The sequence below is a fragment of the Acinonyx jubatus genome, chromosome B2 (assembly GCF_027475565.1).
Source record: "Acinonyx jubatus isolate Ajub_Pintada_27869175 chromosome B2, VMU_Ajub_asm_v1.0, whole genome shotgun sequence".
NCBI classification, from domain to species: Eukaryota; Metazoa; Chordata; class Mammalia; order Carnivora; family Felidae; genus Acinonyx; species Acinonyx jubatus.
In genome coordinates, this window is record NC_069385.1 from 79948192 (window position 1) to 79965287 (window position 17096).

Sequence of the window (17096 nt, forward strand, 5' to 3'; positions counted from 1 at the left end):
GATCTCTGCTTAAGTCACAATCTCACGGTTCATGAGTTCAAGTCTCTCACTGGGCTCTGCACTGACAGCACAAAGCCTGCTTGGGATTCTCTCTCTCCCTCTCTCTGCTCCTCTCCCACTTGCACCCATGTGTGTGCGTATGTGCACTCTCTTTTCTCTCTCTCAAAATAAATAAATAAACTTAAAAAATTATCTTTGCTGTGTAGTCTAAGGAAGTTCAGCAGGACAAGTGGGAGTCCTTGAACCAAAGTTGACCACCAGAGGAGTCCCCCCCACCCCCATCTCCCAGGTATGTATGCACCTGCTTTAGTATCCCTGCATGCCAATATTGGCTGGAAGCAGCCCCAGGAAGATGGATCTATGGCACAAATGCAGCAATGGAGTTCAGAGTGTGGCTGTGGGGGCCCCTGGCCTATTAAATTCCCTGTAGTTGGAATTCTTCAAGGTGCATTCTCAAGGCCAACACAATATGCTTAAGCAGCTGAAGAGCTTTGGCTTTATTTTAGTCTAAGTTCAGTGTAACATTTTTGCTACATTATTTCCATCACTCCTAACCTCTTGATGTATTGCAATGTTAGGAATGCAGACTCTCAGTCCTTCAATATGTTTTTCTGCTAATCTCAGTTGTTCATAATTTAATTCATGATATGCAACCCAGTATCCCATGACCCATATGATGTGGCCAGAGGTTCGTATGTCAAACATGATGACAATTCTATCTATAATACCTAAGATATAAAAACTATAACTTAATTGTTAATATTATTAGTATCAGTAAAATTTATTCAGCTTATTAAGCCAAGTGTCATAATCACCTTACAAGGGAGTTGTTCCATCATTACATATAGGCAATGGATGATTCACTAGAAATCTTGAGAGCAATTCTGTATGTGCCATATATCACAGAAAGCTTTAAAACTGTTTAGGAGTGTTGCCTTGAATTAAATTTTTTTAATGTTTGTTAGAGAGAGAGAGAGAGAGAGAGAGAGAGAGCGCATGTGGACGGGGAGGAGCACAGAAAGAGGGAGACAGAGGATCTGAAGCAGGCTCCACGCTGACAGCAGGGAGCCCAACGTGGGGCTCAAACCCACCTACCATAACGTGAGCTGAAGTTGGATGCTCAACCAATTGAGCCACCCAGGCACCCCAACCTTGAATTAACTTTTTACATGATAGAGGCCATCAACCAGGACACTTGCAGAAATGGAACTTAGGCAGAACAACCTAAAACACACTAGACATAATACAGAAATGTCAGATTATAACTGCATAAATAGACCTTGCAGTCTGACATTTTCTTTTCTCAGTTTGAATGCCTGCCTACCAATAGTCTTGGTATGCAAAAACTAGACTTTATTTTAGAAACATGAAAATATTGTACAAACAATTGTAATGGATATCACATTTTGGATATTATGATTCCAAAATTTAGAAAATGGCTCATCTTTAAAATTAAGATTCATTTCAGTCAAGACTTTAAAAGAAGTTAGCCTCTGGGTTAATCTTCTCATAATTTTTGTTAGATGAGAGGCAAGTTAAGACACACGCTTTTTCTTGAGTTTTGAGAAAAATGTTCAATGTTCTCTTACAAGTTTTTAAAATCATCCAGGAGTTAGCTAATAAACATATTAACTTTTTGATCACTAGTTAAAACAAGTTTCTTTTAATTTAGAGGAATGGTTAAAATGGTCTATATTACAAATGAAATTTTATTTTGGAACAGTACATATCACTCAAGAATTTTGGCAATTATTTGGCAAGTATAATATGGCAATTATTACAAATATTGATTCTTCATTCTGTCATCTTGTCATTGCTAGAAAGTGTCAAAAGACATCAGAGTGTATCACCTGCTCCTTCCTATTTACCCCTCCCCATTTTACTAACAATTTTACCTAATAGCTGTATTTTTCCAAGAAGTCTAAGAAATAACCAATTTAACTCCTTTGACAAAAATGGGTGAAATACTGCTAAAGAAAAAGGAATTTCATTTTAAATATGTGTTAATTTGTTCTCACTTTTTGGTTTAAGTTCTTATTTTTTCTAGACTTATTAATGTATAATTGACAAAAATTGTATATATTTAAGGTGTGTAATGTGATGGTTTGATGTATACATTGTGAAATGATTACCACAGTCAAGTTAATGCATACATCCATCACCTCACATGGTTACTTCAGTTGTGGTAGTGAGAACACTAAAGATCTACTCTTTTGGCAAATTTGACACACACAATACAAAATTATTAACTATAATCACCATGCTGTGTAAATTAGATCCCCGGAACTTATTCATAACAAAGCTTATGCCTTTTGACCAGCCTCTTCCAATCCCCTATCCCCTTCTCAGCCCCTGGAAACCACTGCTCTACTGTCTTGTTCTATGAGTTCCACTTTTTTAGATTCCATATGTAAACGAGATCATCTCTGCAGTAATATGTGTGCCATCGATCATGCTTTCACAGTCCATTTTATTCCAAACGCATTATGTGTTTATACAACATGTTCTTTATGTGCCTATAGATGCCTTGTAAAATATAAACACTCAGATGTTTGTGAAATAAGTTGCAAATACAATAAGTGAAAATACGGATATCACATTTCTCTTTAACAAAGAGCCTGAGCGCCCTTTTAGATCTTGTCTAACTGTAGGCTCCATGCCCAATGTGGGGCTTGAACTCACAACCCCGAGATGAAGAGCTGCAAGCTCCACCTACTGAGCTGGCCAGGCACCCCTCTTATATCTCATTCCTGCATTTTTGGTGGCACATTCTTTGTCCCTTTATATGACAATAATTTTGTAATATTTTCAAAATGTATTCATGTTTTTACACAAGGTATAATTCAGTCATTTTCATTGCTGTATATAATACTTATCCTGTGAATTTATCAAAATCTAATCACTGTTGCCAGTAAGACATGGTAATCCTTTCCAGCCTTTTGCTATTCTGAACAACCCTGCTATAGACATCATTTCCTGTGTTTCCTTTGTCCCACAACTCATCCCCTGCATTCTTTTTTTAAAGTTTATTTATTTTGGGGAGACAGAGAAAGAGTGTGAGTGGGGGAGGGGCAGAGAGAGAGAAAGAGACACAGAATTCAAAGCAGTCTCCAGGCTCCATGCTCCCAGCTGGAGCGCTTGAACCCACAGACTGGGAGATCTTAACCTGAGCCGAAGTCAGAAGCTTAACTGACTGAGCCATCCAGGCTCCCCGCATCCTCTGCATTCTTGCTGACAGTGTGTGTGTGTGTTCAGTAAATACAATTCTTATCATACTACTTTTCTACTTAAAAATCCTTCAACCTTGTGACTTGGCCTAACCACCTGGAATATTTCAGATGGCCTGTAATGATATCAAGATAACTACAGTTAACTCAAGCCATTCCTTTTGAGGATATTCATTAAAATAGCAACGTTGCGGGGCGCCTGGGTGGCTCAGTCGGTTGAGCGTCCGACTTCAGCCCAGGTCACGATCTCGCAGTCGGTGGGTTCAAGCCCTGCGTCGGGCTCTGTGCTGACAGCTCAGAACCTGGAGCCTGTTTCAGATTCTGTGTCTCCCTCTCTCTCTGACCCTCCCCCTATCTCTGTCTCAAAAATAAATAAACGTTAAAAAAAAAAACCACAAAAAACACAAAAAACAAAATAGCAATGTTGCTCAGTGAGTTTGCTACTTCTCTTTCTTTTTGTCACCAGAAGCTGAAACCACTATAGAAACGTAAAGATGGATGGAAATTAAGATGGATACACTGATGCTTCAGCAAGGCTTGACTTTAAACTGAAAAAGTTTTCTCTTTCTCATTCTTGAAGCCTCTCCCTCCCCTTCACTTGTTTTTCTGTAGAATCCTTTGTTCTAGGAACTTGGCATTGATATGGATATCTTGCTGACCTTAATGTAACCAGACTTGGATGGCCCCCTGCTAGTGCTAGTCACCTTGAAAGACATGATGAAAGCAGCTGGCAGCACTGTTGAAACAGCCATGATCCTGTGTTTTCCTATAAAACCCCTCAGACTTTTACCCTGGGCAGGTCTGCAGTTTTGAATGCATTAGTCTGCTGCAGCCTCCTTTTCCTGACAAAATAATAAAACTACTGTTTCTCTTTTTCTCCAAACTCTGTCTTTGTGCTATGTTTCAGCTCTGGAACACAGTTTTCGACAACAAATCTACCCCGTCCCTCTCTGCTGCGTACTCTGGCACTGTATAGATGCTCCAAATCCGGTCAGATGTGAATATCTTATCACTGAAAAGATAAGCAACCAACAATTCTTTCTCCAGCAAGTCTGTCATTAAGAATAGAAGGAGAGATAATAAGTTTCCCATACAAACAAAACCTAAAGGAATTGGTGAGCAACTAAACCAGCCCTGCAAGAAAATTTAAGGGGACCTTGCTGAGTGGGGAAAAAATAAAATAAAACAAAAAAAAAGACCAAAAGCAACAACGACTAGAGAACATCACCAGAAACACTAACTCTACAGGCAACACAATGGCACTAAATTCATCTCTCTCAATAATTACTCGGAATGTAAATGGACTAAATGCTCCAATCAAAAGACATATGATATCAGAATGGATAAGAAAACAAGACCTATCTATATGCTGCCTAGAAGAGACTCATTTTAGACCTAAAGACACCTGTATTGAAAGTAAGGGGATGGAGAACCATCTGTTATGCTAATGGACATCAAAAGAAAGCTGGGGTAGCCATACTTATATCACACAAACTAGATTTTAAAGCAAAGTTTGTAACAAGAGATGAAGAAGGGCATTATATCATAATTAAGTGATCTATCCACCAAGAATGTCTAACAATTATAAATATTTATTCCCCCAACTTGAAGGCACACAAACATATAAATCAATTAATCACACAAAAAAAGAAATTCCTTGATAATCATACAATAATAGTAGGGGACTTTAATACTCCACTTACAACAATGGACAGATCATCTAAGCAGAAAATCAACAAGGAAACAATGGCTTTCAATGACACACTGGACCAGATGGACTTAAAGATATATTCAGAACATTTCATCCTAAAGCAGCAGAATACACATTCTTCTCAAGCGCACATGGAATATTCTCCAGAATAGATCACATACTGGGTCACAAATCAGCCCTCAACAAGTATAAAGATCAATTATCATCCCATGCATATTTTCAAACCACAACACTATAAAACTTGAAATCAACCACAAGAAAAAATTTGGAAAGACTGCCAATACTTGGAGATTAAAGAACATGTTCCTAAAGAATGAATGGATTAACCAAGAAATTAAAGAGGAAATAAAAAATACATGGAAGCCAATGAAAATGAAAACAGGACAGTCCAAAACCATTGGGATGCGGCAAAGGCAGTCATAAGAGGAAAGTATATAGCAATCCAGGTCTTCCTAAAGAAGGTAGGTCTCAAATACCCAACCTAACCTTACACCTAAAGAATCTGGAAAACGAACAGCAAATAAAGACCCAATCCAGCAAAAGAAGGGAAATAACAAAGATTAGAGCAGAAATCAACGATACCAAAGTCAAAAAAACAGTAGAACAGCTCAATAAAACCAGAAGCTGGTCTTTGAAAGAATTAACAAAACTGACAAACCCCTATACAGATTGATCAAAAAGGAAAAGGAAAGGACCCAAATAAATAAAATCACGAATGAAAGAGGAGAAATCACAACCAACACCACAGAAATACAACCAATAATGACAGAATATTCTGAGCAATTATATGCCAACAAATTGGGCAATCTGGAAAAAAATGGATAAATTCCTAGAAACATATAAACTACCAAAACTGAAACAGGAAGAAATAGAAAATTTAAAGAGACCCATAACCAGTGAAGAAATTGAATTAGTAATCAAAAATCTCCCAGTAAGTAAGAGTCCAGAGAGAGATGGCTTCCCAGGGGAATTTTACCAAACATTTAAAGAAGAGTTAATGTCTATTCTTTTGAAGCTGTTCCAAAAAATAAAAATGGAAGGAAAACTTCTAAACTCATTCTATGAGGCCAGGATTACCTTGATTCCAAAACAAGACAAAGACCCCACTAAAAAAGGAGAATTATAGGCCAATATCCCCGATGAACATAGATGCAACAATTCTCAGCAAGATACTAGCAAATCAAATCCAACAATACATTAAAAGGATCGTTCACCACAATCAAGTGAGATTTATTCCTGGGCTGCAGGGGTGGTTCAATATCAGCAAATCTATCAACATGATACATCACATTAATAAAATAAAGGATAAGAACCACACGATCCTCTCAATAGACGCAGAAAAAGCATTTGACAAAATACAGTATCCTTTCTTGATAAAGACCCTCACGAAAATAGGGAGAGAAGGAATATATCTGAACATCACAATGGCCATACAGAAAGACCCACCGCTAATATTATCCTCAATGGGGAAAAACTTAGAGCTGTCCCCCTAAGGCCAGGAACAAAACGGGGATGTCCACTCTCATCACTGTTGTTCAACAGAGCACTGGAAGTCCCAGCACCAGCAATCAGACAACAAAAAGAAATAAATTGCATCCAAATTGGCAAGGAAGAAGTCAAACTTTCACTCTTTGCAGACGACATGATACTCATAATGTAGAAAACCCAAAAGGAAGAGTTGCATTTCTATACACCAATAATGAAGCAGCAGAAAGAGAAATCAAGGAATCGATCCCATTTACAGTTGCACCAAAAGCCGTAAAAACCTAAGAATAAACCTAACCAAAGGGGTAAAAGATCTGTATGCCTAAAGCCATAGAAAGTTTACGAAAGAAATTGAAGACACAAAGAAATGGAAAAACATTCCATGCTCATGGATTGGAAGAACAAATATTGTTAAAACGTCGATACCCAAAGCAATCTACACATTCAATGCAATCCCTATCAAGATAACACCAGCATTCTTCACAGAACTAGAACAAACAATTCTAAAATTTGTATGGAACCACAAAGACCCAGAATAGCCAAAGTAATGTTTAAAAGAAAACCAAAGGTAGAGGCATCACAATTCTGGACTTCAAGTTGTATGACAAAGCTGTAATGATCAAGTCAGTACTCAACATGAATTAAAGACCTAAATGTAAGACAGGAGACCATCAAATCCTAAAGCAGAAAACAGGCAACACCCTCTTTGACCTTGGCTGCAGCAACTTCTTACTTGATATGTCTCTGAAGGCAAAGGAAACAAAAGCAAAAATGAACTACTGGGAGTTCATCAAGATAAAAAGCTTCTGCACAGTGAAGGAAACAATCAATAAAACCAAAAGGCAACTGACAACATGGGAGATGATATTTGCAAATGACAGATGAAGTGTTAGTATCCAAAATCTATAAAGAACTTACCAAACTCAACACCTAAAAAACAAATAATCCAGTGAATAAATGGACAAAAGACATGAATAGATACTTTTCCAAAGAAGACATCTAAATGGCTAACAGACACATGAAAAGATTCTCATCACTCATCATCAGGGAAATCCAAATCAAAACCACGATGAGATACCATGTCACACCTGTCAGCTGAAATGAACAACTCAGGAAACAGCAGATGTTGGTGAGAATGTGGAGAAAGGGGAACACTTTTGCACTCTCACTGGGAATACAAACTGGTGTAGCCACTCTGGAGAACAGAATGGAGGTTCTTCAAAAAATTAAAAATAGACCTACTCTACAACCCAGCAATTGCACTACTAAGTATTTATCCAAAGGATACAAAAATGCTTATTTGAAGGGGCACATGCACCCCAATGATTATAGCAGCACTATGAGCAATAGCCAAAGTATGGAAAGAGCCCAAATGTCCATCAACTAATGAATGGATAAAGATGTGGTATGTAGATACAATGGAATATTTCTCAGTGATCAAAAAGAACAAAATCTTGCCTTGTGCAACAACATGGATGAACTAGAATGTATTAGGCAAAGCAAAATAAGTCAGAGAAAGACAAATATATTATTTCATTTGTATGTGGAATTTAAGAAGCAAATCAGTTGAACATAGAAGAAGGGAAGGAAAAATAAGATAAAAAAAGGGAGACAAACCATAAGAGACTCTTAAATACAGAGAAGAAAGTGAGGGTTGCTGGAGGGATGATGGTGGGGGGCACTAAGTGGGTGATGGGCATTAAGGAGGCCACTTGCTGAGATGAATGCTAGCTGTTGTATGTATGTTGTATTTAGTATGAATCACTAAATTCTATTCCTGAAACCATTATTATATGTTAACTAACTTGGATTTAAATGAAAAAAAAAAAACTAATCCTTATTACCAAAGTTTTCTAGGAAGAATAAAAAAAAACTCTTCCTTTGGGAGGCTGTCCCAGAAAAGGTCACTATGGTGAAAAGAGCATAAGAAGAGTCAGATGTCTCTAGTCTTCAACCATGGTACTGCTATTTATGAATTCTCAACTCACTTGGCTTTCTGAGTCTCTGCGTAACAGCAAAAAGGCAGTTATGATTCCTGAATGTCCTGCCTTCCAATGTGGTATAGAAGATTGTGGTATTCCACAACACCAACCCAGTCACTGGACTAGGTCCACAGAGGAAACACAAGGCCCCTTGTCCTCAAAGAGCTCATCAGGCTAGAACAGTGGTTCCTGGGCTGTATATGGGAATCACCTGGAGGTTATTTTTAAAAATATGGAAGCCTGAGTTCCCTGTGTCTGGGCCATGTAACATTGAACAAATTTCTTAAGCTTGCTTAGTCTATACCCCTCCTGTATGATGAGGATAGTAGAGGCTACTTCATAAGGTAGTTCTAAGTATTAAATAATTTATAACACCTGCTTAACTTCGTGCCTGGTGCCTAATAGCTGGCAATAAACTGCTGCAAGTGGGGTGGGAAAGGTAAGTGACTACATAGCTGGATAATGATGGTGACTACAATGGAGAGAAACAGGCAGGTGCTCCGGAGATCCCAAGAAGGTCCTCTAACTCAGCTGGGATGGCCATCCCGGAAGATAGGATGTCAGAGCCCATTTTTTAACTCAAAGATGAGTAAAATAGCCAGACAAGCCTGGGAGGCAATTGGGATGAGGACTATACCAGAGAAGGGGGTCTATTCGTTTTCTCTTGGAGCATACAAGGAGGGATGAGAATGGGAAAAGCACAGGGGCCAGACCTTTTTAAATTTTTTAAGTTTATTTATTTTGAGAGAGAAAGCACAAGCGGGCAAGGGTCAGAAAGAGCAGGTTCAGAAAGAGTGCAGAACACAATGCTGGCTGGAACTCACAAACTGTGAGCTCATGATGAGCGGAGATTAAGTCAGTCGTTTAACTGACTGAGCCACCCAGGGGCCCCCAAAAGGCCAGATCTTGAGGGGCCTTCGAAACCTCGAAGAGGGCGTTGGTCTCCCTGCTGCTGCCCATCAGAAACCACCTAAAGGGTTTGGCGGGAAGGGTCTGGTATAGTCCTTCCCAAACTGGGAAGAAGGAGATGAGAGTCGAGTTTAGGTTAGGCCACTGCGTTCTGGTGTGGATTTGAGGGGATCAGATTTTGAGACTGGAGTAGGGTGATCAGTGGGGCCGGAGGCCTGCTCTCAGGCGGTTGCCTGAGAGGAGAGGGGAGAAAATGGACCAAATCGACAGCCCTCGGCTGTATAAGAAGCGTGAGTGATGCGGCGGATAGGAAGGCCATCCTGCCTCTCGGCACTACCAGCGGGCAAAAGAGGGCAGAGACACCGCCTAGGACGGCGCTTCACCACACGAGCGGGAGCTCTGGGTGGACTCGGTAGAATAGACGCCGTGTAGGGCCGGGCGACTCCGCAGGCGGAGAAGGTGCGGCTCAGACCCCCGGGGGGGCGCCCTAGCCCCGCTAAAGCCTCCAGAAGAGTGCGCGCGGCGGTTCCGTGTGCGGCGCGCTCCCGCCGCGATGCCCGCGCCGCCCCGCCGGAGGGAGCGCGGTTTTCGCCCGCGTCGTGCCCGCAGCCTCCCGTTGCGCCCCACCCGGAAGTGAGGAGCGGGAGCCGGGGCTAGACCACTAGGGCGCAGGTGGGGGGCACCCTGGCAGAGGCCCCTGGCTCTCATCCGCCTGCTTCCTTAGGGCGCCGGGCCGCGGGGCCGCGGGGCCGCGTGCGGATTGAGGGCGCGGCCCGCGAGGGGCCTCCTCTCTGGGACCCCTGAACAGGACCGACGACGAACCTGGGCGATGGCGGCGCCCTCTGCCTCTGTTGCGTCATTTCAGGTATTTTGGGGTGAGGAAGAAGGAGGCGACGTGCATATTTTAGTGCGCCTTTGTCGGCCTTGGGGAGGACAGGTGTTTATCTTTCTCAAAGTTTGGTTTGTGCTTTGTGGTCCGCACCTTTCTCTCTTCCGGTCTCTGTCAGGTTTCCTCCCCTTGTTACATCCCATTGGTTAGTTTCTTCGGGTATTTTGTGGCTTTTTTAGAAAAAGTTTAATTTAATTTATTTGAGAGAGACAGAGACAGTGTGAGCGGGGCAAGGGCAGAGAGAGAGAGGGAGAGAGAGAATCCTGAGCAAGCTGCGCACCGCCAGCGCAGAGCCCCACGTGGCGCTCGAACTCTGCAAGCTGAGAGATCCTGCATGACCTGAGCCCAAACCAAGAGGCTCTTGCTTAACCCAGGTGCCCCTATTTTGTGGTTTTTAAACAACCTGGATCTACATCAGTAGAAGTCTTCCGTCAGTAACTGTGGACTCAACCGGAAATAGATTTTTCTGTCGGATGTTAACCCCAAGGCCACTACTTTCTGTGAATAGTCTGCTCTGGTGATTTTGTAGTGATGCTGACTCTTGAGCCAAGTTCTAGGACGTGTATATCTCTTGAATATTCCATAATGTCCAGGACAGTGGTCGGTACATGGTGGACTTTCAATACATTCTTGATAATCTATCACGTTTTTATGCGGAGAGAAACCAGTATCCTCTTCTCATTGTTCTTGTGACCTGATCACACCCCCACTCTCCAGACTTGCCCTCTTCCCTGCCATGGACCTCGCACTTTATCCGAGAGCGACTCCAGTTTCCCTCCCCTGTAGCCTGCTGTTTACCCAGACACATGTCTAGGCTTGGCATCGGGCTTCAGCCTGTCTTTCAGACTCTGCATGTCTATCCTTTGTGACCCACCCAAGTCTTTTCCTGCTTTTTCTTCCCCCCATTCCCTATATTCTTGTCAGAAACAGCATACTATAATGGAAAGATGCCATTTTTAACAACTATATTATGGGGGCGCCTGGGTGGCGCAGTCGGTTAAGCGTCCGACTTCAGCCAGGTCACGATCTCGCGGTCTGTGAGTTCGAGCCCCGCGTCAGGCTCTGGGCTGATGGCTCGGAGCCTGGAGCCTGTTTCCGATTCTGTGTCTCCCTCTCTCTCTGCCCCTCCCCCATTCATGCTCTGTCTCTCTCTGTCCCAAAAATAAATAAAAAACGTTGAAAAAAAATTAAAAAAAAACTATATTATGAAAATAGCAAACATATAGAAATAACGACAAACATCTAGGCACTATTTAAATTTCCAAATATCTCCTGCCGTAAATATTTTTTTAGTTTGTTTGAATCAGGACCCAAATAAGCTCCACACGTTGTAATTGGTTAATATATTTTAAGTAAGCCATACATTCCCCTTCTATCTGGACTTCATCTCAGCCTCTGTACCTTTTTATTGTTATCGGAGTAAGAGTTTTTTTTTTTTTAAGTTTGTTTATTTTGAGAGAGGGAGAGGAAGAGGGTGTGTGTGTGTGAGCGCGCGCATGAATGGGGGAAGGGGAGAGAGAGAGGGAGAGAGAGAATCCCAGCAGGCTCCCTGCTGTCAGTGCAGAGCTAGCTGCAAGATCATGACCTGAGTCAAAAATCAAGAATAGGGTGCTTAACTGACTCAGCCCCCCCAGGAACCTCTATTCTTTTAATCTTACTTAATTGGTTTATTTTATTTTATTTTTTTAAATTTACATCCACATTAGCATATAGTGCAACAATGATTTCAGGAGTAGATTCCTTAGTGCCCCTTACCCATTCAGCCTAACCCCCTCCCACAACCCCTCCAGTAACCCTCAGTTCTCCATATTTATGAGTCTCTTCTGTTTTGTCCCCCTCCCTGTTTTTATATTATTTTTGTTTCCCTTCCCTTATGTTCATCTGTTTTGTCTCTTAAAGTCCTCATATGAGTGAAGTCATATGATTTGTGTCTTTCTCTGACTAATTTCACTTAGCATAATACCCTCCAGTTCCATCCACATAGTTGCAAATGGCAAGATTTCATTCTTTTTGATTGCCGAGTGATACTCCATTGTATATATATACCACATCTTCTTTATCCATTCATCCATCGATGGACATTTGGGCTCTTCCCATACTTTGGCTATTGTTGATAGTGCTGCTATTAAAATTGGGGAGGCATCCCTATTTTTAAGGCCCTTCTCATAGGTAGTGAAATGTGTGACTCACCAGTGATGTTTAGATGTACAGTTTTGGAATTCTTGTGCATTTTTCATGCACTTAAAGCCAGCATTTTGGCTTTAAAGTCTCTTAAATTATGCTTGCATTCAGGGGGATCCTTGATGTACTTTAGAAAACATACAGACACTCTTAATACATGAACACATGGTGGGTTTGCTGAGAAGCTAGGTTAAAATCTTTACAATTCAGGGAAAGAGAAGGATGTGCTGACCTTCAGGCCAATCTGTTATTTGTCTGCTTTCCCTTCTTAAATTAGTAGTTTTCCTCCTCCTCAGTATATACTTTTCCCCTCTTATTTCATATTTTCTCCCTAGTCCCAAGACTGGCTTTTTACGCTATTACTCTTTATAGTTTTCTACCAATTCTGTAACGCTGAAGACCATTCATAGAAGATGCTGTAGAAGAGGTTTGGGATTAAGTAGAAGGTGGGCCCAGAGTTGACCTCTGTGGTCCTTCAACTCTAGGATTGCATGTAAATCAAGAAACAAACGTGATGCAGGGAAAGAAGTTGAAAGGAGAGAAACCAGTCAGGCTACTGTTGGCGAAGAGTCAGCTAAAGGTGTGAAATGACAGCTTAAAAAATGATAGCACATTGATTTTCTGCCCCACTACATGTCTAAAACCAGTAGTTCTTTTGGCGGATGAACACCGCAGGGAAAACGTAGGCAGCTATGTTACACTGACTGACAAATGCCATCTTAGTAACCAGAGTGAGAGAGCTCAAGTCAGCAGAAAAGTCCAATGGAATTAGGCTCTCTCAATTTTTTATTCTGTACCAAGTTCTAACCTTTTATTGTTTTAATACAGGAACTATGGATTAAATGGGTCTCAGGAATTTCAGTCCCCTCTTAAGAAAGTATCTTCTAATCCTAGTGAGGGAAGCTTTTCTTGTAGTCTAAGATGTCTCTTTAACTGTTTTTGCTGCATAGATGAAGTAAGCTTTCTGGGCTCACAAATGTGAGACACCTGTTAAGTGAACCCAAGTTTTGTGGAAGATTGGGTGCTTGAATTAGGGGAACCACGTTAAGCTATTTATCATTTATTTTAAACCGAGTAATAGCTGGGAAGAAACCTAATGACCTTGTAATACTTATAATAGCTTTCAATCCAAAAAGTAAAAATGCCAAAAACTAAAAATTAGTAACCTTCTGAGTTTGGCAGTAGTAATTGGAAAACCATCTGTTATTTCACATGCAAATGTTGCTAAAGGAATTTTCACATTAAGGGTGAGTAAACATGTTTTCCTCCTTTTTGTTTGATAATACTACATAGAGAAGCATCTTAGAAGACTTATTACTGTGGGGATTGTTGCAAATAGTGTACTGAGGGTTTTGTAGCTCTATTTTCCGTAGACAGCTCTACCCTTGCAGTGTTTTTTCTCCGGGGTATGTGAGCAATTGTCACAGTCTTAAAGGAAAAAAAAAGTTGTGTTGTATTGTAATTCTTTTATTTTCTTTCATCCTTAAAAAAAGTTGCTACCATCCTTCAGAGGAGACCTTTACATGTTATTTAATAAAATATTTTGGGATTGCAGGGCAGAAAATAATGATTAATCAATGTAGTGGCTTTTGGCAAATAAAGTATATAAAACATGTCGGGTGCTTGGGTGCCTTGGTTGGTTAAACGTCTGACTCTTGATTTTGGCTCAGGTCATGATCTCACAGTCTGTAAGATCAAGCCCCAAGTCGGGCTCAGTGCAAAGTGCCGAGCCTGCTTGGGATTCTCTCTCTCCTTCTCTCTCTGCCCTTCCAAATCTCCTGCACTTGCTGTGCTCTTTCTCTCAAAGTAAATAAACAAACTAAAAAGTGCACATCTTACTATTTATGTTGAAAAAGTTCAGGAATAGAAGCCTCCTAACACATTGATATAATCATCCTAGTGTAAGTATTTGAAAACAAAAGTAAACTAAATTAATCCAAGATCAGTATGCATTGTCCTTTTGTAGTGGAAGCTTTGTAATTAAATCGTCCCTCCTTTTACATGAGGGCAGAAGAGGATGGTGTAGTAAAATGTAACACTAAATCTATTTGTTTAGATTAGTAGAATACTTTTCAACAATATTTGAGTGATTTGACTACTTAAAAATTTCAGTTAGCTTTAAGAACAAAGAGGAACTCTTCTTCAAATCTCGTAAAACCTAGCTTGAAAAAAAAACACTAGCTTGAGCACTGATGGGGAAATGGGGGCTCAGACAATTTTGGAGAGAAATAAGGTCACTTAATAACCTTAGTTGACAAAGTGTAGTTTCTGAAAAATGTTTACTTTTTAGCTTTATCTCCAGGAAGATGAAGCAAGACTGTGAGGATAATGGAAAAGTGATCTTAATTTGTCTTTATCTATTTCATCTGTCATTTCCCTATGTAGTTGGAAAAGAAATCATATTCAGAAAAAAAGAATATTCATCCTTCCATATACCTGAGAGTAGTTTATTCTGCCATACACAAAAATCTTACTTTCAGCAATTTAGTGGTGTATATTTGTCTTATCCTTTGGGGGAGAGAAATACCCAAGTTACTCTTGCTATTTCAGACAGACATCACGTGTCATGTCGTTGAGGGCTGAGGTAGAGGATGTGGTAAGTTTCTTGGCTGCCCCAAATCTGGATTTTACCCTCAGCCTCCATTATTTTGTTTGCAGTTTTATATGTTCTTGGGACATTAGAGAACAGTAGCAAAATATTATTATAAAATCACATATCAATGCTAAATATTGGTATATAGGGTTTTATAATTCTTTTTACCATTAGAATAGACCAATTTTGACCCCAAAAAAGCTCCAAAGTATTCCAGAGGTGACTCATTGCCCTATAAGATGTATTTCACTTTCTAAAAACAAATATGCTCCAAAAAGTTTTTTCTGAACAATAAATTTTATCTGATTTATAGTCCTTTTAAACATGTAACAAAAAAATAAGCATGTACAAAACGAGAAAAAGAGCCTTTGTGGGAAAAGGAAATTGACTGTAAGGAAAAATAAAATTATTATAGAAACGCAGAAAAATGTTATGTAGCCAGATGAGGCTTTTCTGATTTATAGATTATATTCTTGTGATACAATAATCTGAAGTTCTGACACCTTATTTCATGAAAAAGAGAAAATTTACTGGTCATGATACAGAATGTGTGTGTGTTTATGTATTTTAATACTCTTGTTTTACAAGAGAGATCTGTCTTCTCTTAACTTTCGCACAGATCAACTCAGTGTTGTTGGATAAAAGGCAAGTCCCCTCTCAGAGCGCCTGGGTGGCTCAGTCAGTTGAGTGTCTGACTCTTGATTTTGGCTCAGGTCCTGATCCCAGGGTTGTGGGATTGAACCCCATGTACTGGGCTCTGCACTTAGTGTGGAGCCTGCTTAAGATTTTCTCTCACTCCCTCTGGCCTTTTGTCCCTCTCCCCCACTGTCTGTTTCTCTAGAAGAAAAAAAAAAAAGACAAGTCCTTTACTCAGATGACAGCTAGACATTATGTAACAAGCAGCATCATTTGCTATATATTAATATGCATATTTTAAGCATTTTATTTATTTTTAGTGCTTTCTGATTTTTGGAATGGTTTTAGATGGGCATACCAAAGAATGAAAGCATGGATGACTCATATGAAAGACTGGTTACTAAAGATAAAGTAGTATACGTTTATGTGATATAAATCTGCTTTCACATTTTACCTTTGAGTCCTAATCTGATTCTTGACTTGCACATACCCTTTCCAAGATATATTTTGAATGAAGATTTTGTGTATAAAATAAAGGAAGTTAGGAAAGGTCTTTTCTGACCATGTGGAAGATTTACCTAGTTTCTAGTCATCTACTTAATACTTATTAAATCCATGTTTTTCTGCATAAATATTTTAAAGGGAAGAGAACTAAGAGTAAGGATAATTACTTCCTTTTAAAAAAGAGGAGGCAGATTCATTTTCTTTCAACTGTAGTGTTAGGAGTAATGGCAGATGTGGCAAAAGAGTAATGCTTTTATTTTGAAGATTTATATGTCTGTCTAGCTCTATACATACACATAAATGTTTATATAACTTTTCAGATAATAGTGTAAATCCATGAATTTAAAAGCATCACGACCACTAGGGAATGAAGAGTGGTCCAAAAATAATTATGGGCCAAGGGGTATCACTGACCACAGGCATCAGTAAACAGAATAGTTTAATAGGCACTACAAATTTAGGAAGATTTATCCAAAGTTCATTGCAAACCTTGAAAATAAAAATAAAATTTTTGACATTTTTGTGCTGATTTTATTCTTATTTAAGAAGAAGAATGAGAAAAACTGTAAGCAATAATTAGGTAACTTGATATTTATTCCATTTGTCCCAGATTATTTTAGGCTTGGCTAGAAATGGGGATAGATTATGAAAAAGGAACTATGCTCTAGGTAAACCAATATTCCTTAGTTTCCATCACTATTATTAAAGACTTGATAAATAGTTTCAAACACATAATCCACTTTTTTCCAAATTAGTCATGAAAACCTCTCCATCATAATGCATTTGAGTTCTCAGTGGCAAAAACTAAAAGATGTCTGGCCTTATTTGTGATGTGGCTGATTCAGTTAAGGGCACTTACGTGCAAGCTTTTAGGCTGTTTATCCTTCCTATGACTAGACAGGGAACATTCATGGGAAATAGCACTTTGTGAGACAGGATAAGAAGGGGAGAATGAGAATGGTATTGAGAATTCTTTTTT